The sequence below is a fragment of the Prionailurus bengalensis genome, chromosome D2, assembly GCF_016509475.1.
Source record: "Prionailurus bengalensis isolate Pbe53 chromosome D2, Fcat_Pben_1.1_paternal_pri, whole genome shotgun sequence".
Lineage (NCBI taxonomy): Eukaryota > Metazoa > Chordata > Mammalia > Carnivora > Felidae > Prionailurus > Prionailurus bengalensis.
The window spans coordinates 22,811,087-22,821,707 of NC_057351.1; positions in this window are offsets into that span (position 1 = coordinate 22,811,087).

A 10,621-nucleotide genomic window follows, 5' to 3' on the forward strand; every position below is an offset into this window, starting at 1 on the left:
CTAAGACGTGCTTGGTAATCACTGATGATTCTTGCCTGGACCAAGAAAGTTAGTTCTGGGAGTTGCTCTTTGACGATCTGAGACAATTAATACTCAGAGTGGAGCAACGAATGTGACCCTCGCAAGGCCTGTCAAATCCCGGCCGAATGCCACCAGGAACACATCTGTTGCTGAACAAATGAGGTTTACTGCTCTTTGAAGGAAAGAGAGCACAGTCTGGGGAGAACTGAGGGCATCTCAGGAAGAAGGCATTGGAAAGGACTCACTAAGAAGCGCTTGAACTTCTGTTCAGTGATTTGAGGACAGCTAAGAAAGTGGGGCATTACTCTAATTGGATGCTCCCAGGAAGTAGGGTTAATTCTATGATGGGGTGTCTTAATAAAGCTTATTTAGTTAGGGGTCAGTTAGGTCAGTTCCATGGTTTGGCAATGTTCATATTTTGTCTGAGTTCAGACAAAATTGCCCAGTGATCCTACTTCTGTCTCACTCCATCAGCCTCACAGAGTGGCCCTGCTTGATGTTCATGTTCTGTGAAATTTTTGTCTTCACGGGAGGATGGAAGGGCCTGGCCTGGCTGCCTCTCTCCTCTTTCTCAAGCCTCCTGGGAAGTTTAACAAGGAAGGGAGTTGCTCTGCTAGCTTCCAAACATCTATATTGCTTCTTGATTTGAAGGTTTAGATTCAGTCTAAGTTCCATTACCTGAGGGTCTGAAAAACAAAATTGTCATTAAATATAACTTTAAGGTTATTTAAAAAAATATTGTTCCTAGGCTCATTTTAGAAGACTGGAGGCTTTGAGAACTATCTTGAGATCTCCAATCCAAATAGATCACACATCTTTTAAAAAGAAAAAAAATTAGGCAATTTAAAAAAATCCTACTCTTCTTTCTTTTTATATAAAAAAAAGTGTACTTATTTATTTGAGAGAGAAAGAGCATGAGCAGGGGAGAGGCAGAGAGAGAAGAGAGAGAAAATCCCAAGCAGGCTCAACACTGTCAGCACAGAGCCTGATGAGGGGTTCGATCCCACAAAACATGAGATCAGGACCTAAGCAGAAGTCAAGAGTCTGATGCTTTTTTAAAAAAATTGTTTTAAGGTTTTTATTTCTTTTTGAGAAAGAGACAGAGTGCCAGCAGGGGAGGGGCAGAGAGATAAGGAGACACAGAATCCGAAGCAGGCTCCAGGCTCTGAGCTATTAGCACAGAGCCCAGCGTGGGACTGGAACCCACAAACTGTGAGATCATGACCTGAGCCGAAGTTGGATGCTTAACTGACTGAGCCACCCAGCACGCCCAAAATGTCTCTTCTTGAAAAAGCAATCTTAGCCTCATCCACCCAGTTCTTGTGATATAGAGTTGGATTGCATGTAGCGGAACCAGCTCACCCTATTGCCCCAGGGGACAGCAGTCGCCACACTTCTCTTGCCTTCTGAATGCAAAATGAAACCGTTGTCAGGCATCTCTGTCAAATAGAGTGATTTTGCTTATATGGAAGAGTCTCTTTCATGCTAACTCAAGTAAAAGGAGTAGTTACTGGAAGGTCTAACAAGGTCTAACAAGGAGATGAAACCCCTTGGAAATCAAGCACAGAAGTACAATAGAGGCTTGAGCAACTGGAATTGTAGGATAGCTGTGGACTGGAGGGGCTCTGGGATTTCCTAGTTGCAGTTTATAGACCTTTTCACAGCAACTCTCTGCCACTGTCCACTTACAAGCAATCTCTCCACATTCTGAGTTCAAACTCCTGAGAAAAGGAATTCACTGAATTTTTTCAATTCTAGTTACCAGGCCACACACTGGACCAGTGAGTAGGCTATTGATGGACTGTAATTCAATCATTGGCCATTCCAATGCAAAGCCCGGTGTTGATGCTGCTTTCATCATCCTTCACCATGGGGTTCTGGGTAGGACAGTTTGAGCAGAGAAGGAAGGGCCACAGCAGGCATATTGACTGATGCATCTAGGACCATCCGTCCCTTGGCTGATATGTACACATCCTATTTCTACAGTGTTAGAGATGACCCTGTCTGATACTATTTAAACATTGTAGGCACAATTATGGCCTCCAAACAGCAATGCAATCCAAAATCACACCTGCCTCCAGAAGCCACCAAAGCTGCAGTTGGGTCTCAAAAGCCACAGCTTCCTATTAATGTTCATTCCTCCCTTGACTCCATTTTGGTCTTTAGACATCATTCATATACATACACACATACATACATACGTACCATGCATGATGCATGGTAAAAATCATACACTGTAGGAAAGTACACTTCCACTCCCCAGAGAAATTGTTCACAATTAACACCTTCCATTTGCATTTTTCTTGGCAGTTACAATTATATCTTTTAAAGTATACCTTATATTTCTCTGTTTCTTAATTTGCCAACTCACAAAATTTGAAAGCTGGGGAGTCTGATACTCCCACAATATTTTCTTTCTTCTTCACTCCACCTCTACTTCCCAAATTTTGTTAGAGATGATGTTGTCTATGAAAACAACATACTGCTCCCTAGATATAATTAAATATATTGCATTGGTCTTAAAAACTGAAAATCAACACAAAATATTTAAAATATGTAGTTAGTATTCAATGTAATTTTCATATGCAATGTATGTTTTCCTCAGAACTTTGAGAACATCTATTATTTTTCAGAATCCAGTATTACTTATAGGAAGGAGTCTTTTTTCATAGCAGTCTTTTTTCATAGCAGCTTGTTATCATTTGATGGATGCAATAGCTTTTAAAATTCCTTTACTATTACTCATAATTTTATCTTTCCTGATGATCATTTCTGCTTTCACTTCATTGATTGCTCAGTTTTTATTCATTCCTTCTTTCACTTTCAGGGTTTTATAATCTGGTGATCCTCAAAAAATAGGATGATTCTTTGTTGTCCATTTATATTTGCAAACAATGAACTAGGCTGGCCAGGAGACAAATTTGGTAGAGGTGTTCTGAGTTGCTGTCTACTGAATGAGAGAGTCGGTTATGGACCTAAGGACTAGGGCAGGATACATTTGTCAGATCAGCTTCCCTGTGGGATTCAGTGAGGAGAAGCAGACTATGACGTCAAGGTAAGGAGAGTTCCTCTGAGAGCTGGTGCGTAGGGTATTCATTCAGTCCTTGATAGAGCATCCTTGATTTATATTCTCTATGTCATTCCCCAGCCCTGGCTACTGTAAATATCCATATCCACTCCTCATGAATGCTCTGATTTTCTTTATACTTTTACTAGGAGTCTCACCCCACTCCCATCTTTCTCAAAAGTACAGCTCTCAGATTTTAGCTTGACATCATCAATGACTCTGAGTAAGGAAGCAGAGAAGATCCTCAACCATTTCCACTGTCCTGAGTAGAGTTAATGTGTAAATCCCTTGAGAACAACTTCTGTTTGCTCTTGTTGGTATGACTTCAGCTTCTATGGGGCTCTCACAAAAGGCCTGTGCTCACTTCTGCTTAGCTCAGGCTATTTTCTTCCCCTCTGGTTTCTCCACTGACACCAATCCTGCCTGTCCAATTCTATCTTCCTGAAAGTCCTCAAAAGTCCTGGTCCACCCCCTCACACTTTTCCAGTACTGTTTTCATTGTGTCCTCTTTGTTTTTAAAAATTAATTCTACCATTTCAAAGGTGAAATCTTAGTTTCTAGATCAAAATTTGAATCCAAAAACTCAGATTTCTTGGCTGTTCTGAAATATGTGGATTAAATAGAACAGCAACTGTTTCACATTATGTATAATAGTGGAGTAAAAGGAGAGTTCTATTAAGTTAGCAGTAATAGTAATGATTACTCTTCTTTAAAAAATTAAGTAAATTTCAGTGGTAATTATCAATTTTCAGACACTTCAAATTTTTTTTAACCTTTATTTATTTTTTTTTGAGACAGAGAGAGACATAACATGAACGGGGGAGGGTCAGAGAGAGAGGGAGACACAGAATCTGAAACAGGCTCCAGGCTCTGAGCTGTCGGCATAGAGCCCGACGTAGGGCTCAAACTCACAGACCGTGAGATCATGACCCTCAACCAACTGAGCCACCCAGGCCCCCCATTTTTCAGACACTTCAAAAGCTAGCAAGGAAGATAAATCTAAAGTGTAGGTGAAGGACTTGGAGGAAGGTTGCCTTCTTCAAACTGCTTTATGCAGGCTCTGGCTTCACCTCCTAAGTGATGCAGTTGTAGGCAAATTACTTAATCTCCTTGAGCCTTGGTTTCTTCTCTATAAAATAAGAATAATGATAGTACCTTTGTATTTATTGTAAGGATTAAATTGGTTGATATTTCAATAGTGCCTATAAAAATGCCTGAAATATAGCAGGCACTCAGTAAATAATTGTTGAATAAATAAATGAAGATATGCATGAGGGTTGAATAAACAACACCTTAAAACAGAATTGTGTGACTGCCCAGCTGGTAGATACCATAGCTGAGTCTTCTTCTAGGGCTAGCTGCTTGTAAATGATAGGGTAAGTAATAAAGCTGGTAAATGTCATTGGTATGAGCTCAAGGCCTCATTCCTGAAGGAGACGACAGATAAGTGGAGTCACTGCATGGTTGGTTGTGAAGATAACAGCAAGTCTGACAATGCTGGTCGTTTTTACTGCCCGGAATAGTGTGAGACTCATCTGCCAGGATTGCTGAGTAATTAAGATTTTGACCCTGGAGTCATAGGGCTTGGGTTTGAATCACAGCTCCTATTATGAACTGAATTATGCCCCCCACCCCAGTCTACATATTAAATCCTAACCTCTAGTGCCTCAGAATGTAACCAGATTTCAAGATAATATCTTTAGAGGTGATTGAATAAAATCGCAGCCATTAAGGTGGGTCCTAATCCAATTTGACTAGTGTCCTTCTAAAGGGAGGAAATTTGGGCACACAGGGAAACACCAGGGATGCACAAGCACAGAAGAAAGACCATGTGAAGACATAACAAGACGGCAGTCATCTGCAAGCCAAGGACAGAGGCTTCAGAAGAAACCCAACCTCCCAATCTCAGACTTCTTGCGATCCAGACTGTGAGAAAGTAAATGTCTACTCTTTAGACCACCCCATCTGTGCTGTTTTGTTACAGTAGCCTGAGCAAACTAAACACTTCAAGCATGTGATATCTGTAAACATGGGTGGGTAGGTTTCTCTCTCTGAGCCTCAGTTTCCTCATTGGCAGAATGAGGATATTAGTAGGACTTAATCCATAGATTTTGAGGATGAAATGAGATTGACATTTAGCACAAAGCCTGCCTCACAGGCACAGTTAAATATGTTAGCTATTGTTATTATTATTATTGCTATAATTATAAAAAGTGATCTTTATTATTGCTGTTATTAGTGTCTTCAGAGGGACAGTTATCAGGTTCCCTCCCCATCTGATTGAAAAGTGATTCACACTTTTGTTCTGAAACAAAATGTCACATCCTTTTGTAATCACAAGCTTATTTTATGGATGAGAAAACAACCTTCTTTTGAATGATTTTTGGGGTTTGGTAAGAAAGCCTGAATATTTACAAAAGTAAAGTGTGACTATCAAACACAATATAATCAGCTTGAAAAAGAGAGTTTATTCAAAACACGAATTTAGATTATGATATTTAGTTTATGTAGTTCATGTATTTGATTCATTTAAGTGGACATTTTGACCCATTTTAAATTTTTTCAAACAAGCCTACGGTTACAGCTATGATTTGAATATACTCTATAGCATTTAATCATGAAAACTTATTTTAAGTTTTTTTTTTTTATTGATATGTAGTTGACATACAATATTATATTAGTTTCAGGTGTACAACACAGTGATTCAACAATTATATACATTATTTGGTGCTCACCCTGGTCATTGTAGTTACCATCTGTCATCATACAAAGTTATTACAATATTATTGTCTACATTCCCTATGCTGTACTTGCCATTCCAATGACTTGTTTATTTTATTTTATTTTTAATTTCATTTAAATATAAGTTAGTTAACATAGTGTAATAATGATTTCAGGAACAGAATTTAGTGATTCATCACTTACGTATAACACCCAGTGCTAATCCCAACAAATGCCCTCCTTAAATGCCCATCACCCATTTAGTCTATCCCCCCGCTTAACTTAACACCCCTCTAGCAACCCTCAGTTTCTTCTCTGTATTTAAGAATCTCTTATGGTTTGTTTCCATCTCTCTCTTTTTATTTTATTTATTTTATAACTGGAATTTTGTTCCTTATTTTCCACTTCATCTATTTCACCCATACCCCTATGCACCTCCCTCTGGCAGCCAGTAATTTGCTCTCTGTATTTGTGAGTCTATTTCTACTTTTTTGTGTTTGTTCACTTGGTATGTTTTTAGGTTCTACATATAAGTGAAATCATATGATAATTTTTTTCATCTGACTTATTTCACTTAGCATAATATCCTGTAGATCCATCCATGTTGTTATAAATGGCAAGATTTCATTTTTTATGGCTGAGTAATATTCCATTGTGAATATATACTACATTTTCTTTATTCATTTATCTATCAATAGACACTTAGGATGCTTCCATACTTTGGCTACTGTAAATAATGCTGCTCTATAAACACAGAGGGACGCATCTCTTCTTGGTTTAGTGTTTTTGTTTTCTTTGGTCAATACCAAGAAGTGGAATTACTGGGTCACGTTAATCATGGAAATTATTAACCACAGGAACACTAAAATGAACTTACACTGAAAAGCATTGTAATGTGTTACTTCCTATAAATGCTTCTTCTAGATATGATTTAGAAGGTGGGTAGGGTGCTGTGAAGAGATTGATGAGGTGGCAGTCCTAATGCCTTAGTTATAGCCCTGCCTTGGGGTTTTTCTTTGTAAAATCGAGCTGAAAGGTCCATCCTTGCACACTCCATGATCCTTAAAAGAACCGCATGAGGACATGAACATGAAGATGCTCTGTGAAAATACATTGGGGTCAAGGTTAGCATTACAATGTCAAGTCATGATGATAGTATGTGCCCTTGATGTGATGTGATGAGAATGGCACCTTATCTCTGAGGTCTTCCTCCCCAAAGCCCATACTCCTAGTCCAACCATGAGACAAACTCAAAATGAGGGACATTCTGTTGGATACCCTACCAGTATTTCTCAAAATTGTCAAGGTCATGAAGAATAAGCAAAAGACTAAGAAACTCTCACAGACCAGAGGAAGCAGACAAGATAACTAAATGTAATGCAGTTTCTTGGATGGGGACAAAAAACATATTGCTGGAAAAACTAGTGAAATCCAAATAAGGTCTACAGTCTGATTGCTAGTAATATATCAATGTGGGTTCTGTAGTTATGACTAATGTAACATGATAACATAAGTTGTTAGGAAGAAAGAAACTGGATGAGGGGTATATGGGAAGTCTTTGAATTATCCCTGAAATTTTTATGTAATCTAAAACTATTACAATATTAAAACGTTTATTTTAAAATGCTTATAATATTTTATTTGGTTATTTCATTTTATTTCAAAGTAGCTTAAAAATTCAAATTCTCACTTTAAAAATATCAGATAAAGGAATTATGTGATAATGTGAGAATACTTTCAGAATAGCAGAGTCAATTATTCGTTTGTCATCTCCCATAACTAGAGTCTCTGCTTTATTATCATTGTCATCGACAAAATTATCTCAGTGCTGAGGAGACCACAGAGCTTATTATTCTTCTCACTTTGCAAACTGAGGCCCAGAATGGGCAGGTGACTTGTCCAAAATCACAACTCATTTAGTTTTTCGTGGTGGTAAGAATGTGAAAGAAAATATTTTTTTTATTGCATGTAAAGTACTAAGAAATATGAATATATACATGTGTTTGTGTGTAAATATGTAAATACATAATATATATCATATAGTGAATTATGTATATAATCTTTCTTTTTAGTAGAAATAAAATGTAAAAGCATAAGACAGGCTCCTTAGTGAATCTGTTGATCTGGTGGGGGTGTTGTTGTTGTTGTTTCCTTAAGACTCTTAAGGAAACACATCCAGCTAAGTTAAAGAAGGACGTTTGAGAACAAAAACAAGTAAGTAAAACTGTGTCCCCTTTTATGTGACAGGTCTGCAGGAAGCATTGAGGATTTAAAGGGGATCAGACCCAGTGTCTAACCTTGAGGACTTCATATCCTGGTCTAGGAAGCAAACACCCAAGTGGCTTTACCCTAGAACCTGACAAGCACAGGGGCAGACATAGGTGCCAAGAAAGCTCCAAGGAGAGGCACCTAGTCCAATTACAGGACCAATTTTAAGGAATCCTTCATGGAAGAATGACCACCCTAGATGCCTTAGAAAATAATTGAGGAGTTAGCCAGATGGAGAGAAAGGAGGTAGGGATACCAGGCAGAAGTAATTTGTCCTCTGAGATTGCAAGGAAGGAAGGAAGGGTGTGAGTTTAGATAAAGCAGGGGTTGAAGGGCAATGGGAAGTCAGCCGAGATCAGCCCTGAGGACACCAGTCATCACAGTGAAGTAGGATCTGAGACCGTGTGCTGAATTGAGTGGGCAACTTGGGGAGAGTGATAAAGATTTGGACTGTGGCTGAAGGAAAAGTCAAATGTAAGAAAAGGTAAATAAAGGGCTAGTGAACAATTCTGAGCTGGTTTGAACACAAACAGGGGAATAAGCAATTTCCTTTGGCAGCGTTCAGCTGTCCAAGTGTAGAGAAGGTACAGAGGAAGTGGATCTTGGGTTCAGTACTCCCAGGCAGGATGTGCAGACTATAGGGATCTAAAGGAGCCAAGAATGGCTGGTGTCAGTTGTTCAGTCATCAGCTGTAAAGTCCAGAATCGGCAGGGCAAAAAGGGAAATTGAAGAAGCCAATGGACTAAAAGAAAATTGAGGTAGCAAGACATTTGATGTTTCTCTAGGGGTAAGGGCAAGTAAAAAGAAATCTCTTAAAAGAAAATTTAGTAGAAAATAAGACCAATCAATGTATGAAGCTTCTGAGTAAATAAAATGAGATGCCCAGAGAGTTGAGAGAGGCAGAGGCCATTCAACCCAGGTGACACTGACTTCAACAGAGGATACTTGAGGGTAAGAACTCGATGGGGTGCCAGGAGAATGCATCCTGGGTGTTGGTGCTGTCGAGGGTGCAGAATGGCAAGGCAGTAAGGGATGGAAATGTAGCAAGAAGAGGAGATAGGTGGAGATGCCTTCTTCCTAGTGACCAAGGATTACAGAAATGGGAAGAATGGCTAGAAGGGATTGCTTCTAATGTGGCCAGGAGGGAATCAGTTCATGTTGAAGGCATGGGCTTTGAGATCAGGCCAACCTACCTCTGTTAACTACAGGCAAGTACATTAACTCTCTAAGCCTCCCTGTCCTCACTTATAAGAGCTTTGCTCTCAGAGGCTATTGTGGCCCTAAAGAAGGCCAAGCTCTTGTACCACAGTAAGTGGGAGATACATACTAGGTGGGAGCCAGTGGGTTTTTTCTCAACTTTGAGTGTGGCTGAGCGTCCTGGTGGCCTGGCCTGTGTATGCAAGGCCTGCACACAGTGGGCAGAGAGCCCAGTGGGCAGAGAGTCCCATGCTGCTGCCCTGGTGCCAGGCAGGGAGAGTAGCAGTGGCAGGTTCTGGTATAACTAAGGTCTCTGGTTTCAAAACCAGTAAGCAAGAGTTTAGTATTGAAGGCTGTTTTGAAATACAAAACAAGGGAGAGGCCAACATCCCAAATCATTTCTGTAGATATGTGTTCTAAAAACAATTCCCTTTGTGTCCCTGATTGTTTTCCAAAGGGCTAATCTCTTGTCCACAGGTAGGGAGGAGGCATAGACACAGTAGGAAATAAGGAGAGGGGAAAGAAGTTGAATTGAGGAAGTGGCAGGAATAGAGATGAGAAAAACCTGTGTAGAGGCAACACTGTCAAGTGAACTCAATAGAATTCCATGGCTCTGGGTTTAGATTGTGTTTATAAGGAAAGGGCCATTCATGAGATCCATGGGGTCTTTAATTCTCATTATATATAACATGTTGGTTATATTTATAAAATAGAATCATAACTACATCTGGAAACTTTACACAGAAATTAAGGTTGACGTATGTGCCAGATTGATTTATATTCTCTGATAAGATGGTAAAGTAAAGATTTATTTTACTTTGCACTCTTACAGCTTGGATTATTATTCATACTTTATTTTGCAAATTGGTGGTAACCCAACTGCAGCCAAATCAAGAGTTCACATGCCAAGTTTTGGTCTGAAAAAGTTTTTGCATCCAATATATATTTGGCCACAAAAATAAGGAGATCGAATAATAGAAGAGAAAAGAAAGTGCTTTATGTACTTTGGAGGTCAAAAACAGATGTGAATAGGGTTCTCATGGAGTGTGGCTAGCTAACATCTGGTAATCCCTAATGCATTTCACTGTCCATTTGTAAGTTTCCCCCAATGTTTAATATCAACAGCTATATAGGAACGTAGTGACTTGCACAAAGAATAAAATTTATAGATATCAAGGACAAAGCCAGAAAATTACTCTGTTCTTGGCATCCATCCTTCCTGGGCAAGGACTTCATATTTTCTTTCTGTTGATGCTATGTTTAATAAAGCTATGTGATTGGTTCGGTTGAGACTGAGCTGAACATGTTTTGTTTTGTTTCTTCTCTACGACTCAGTGACAAAAGAAA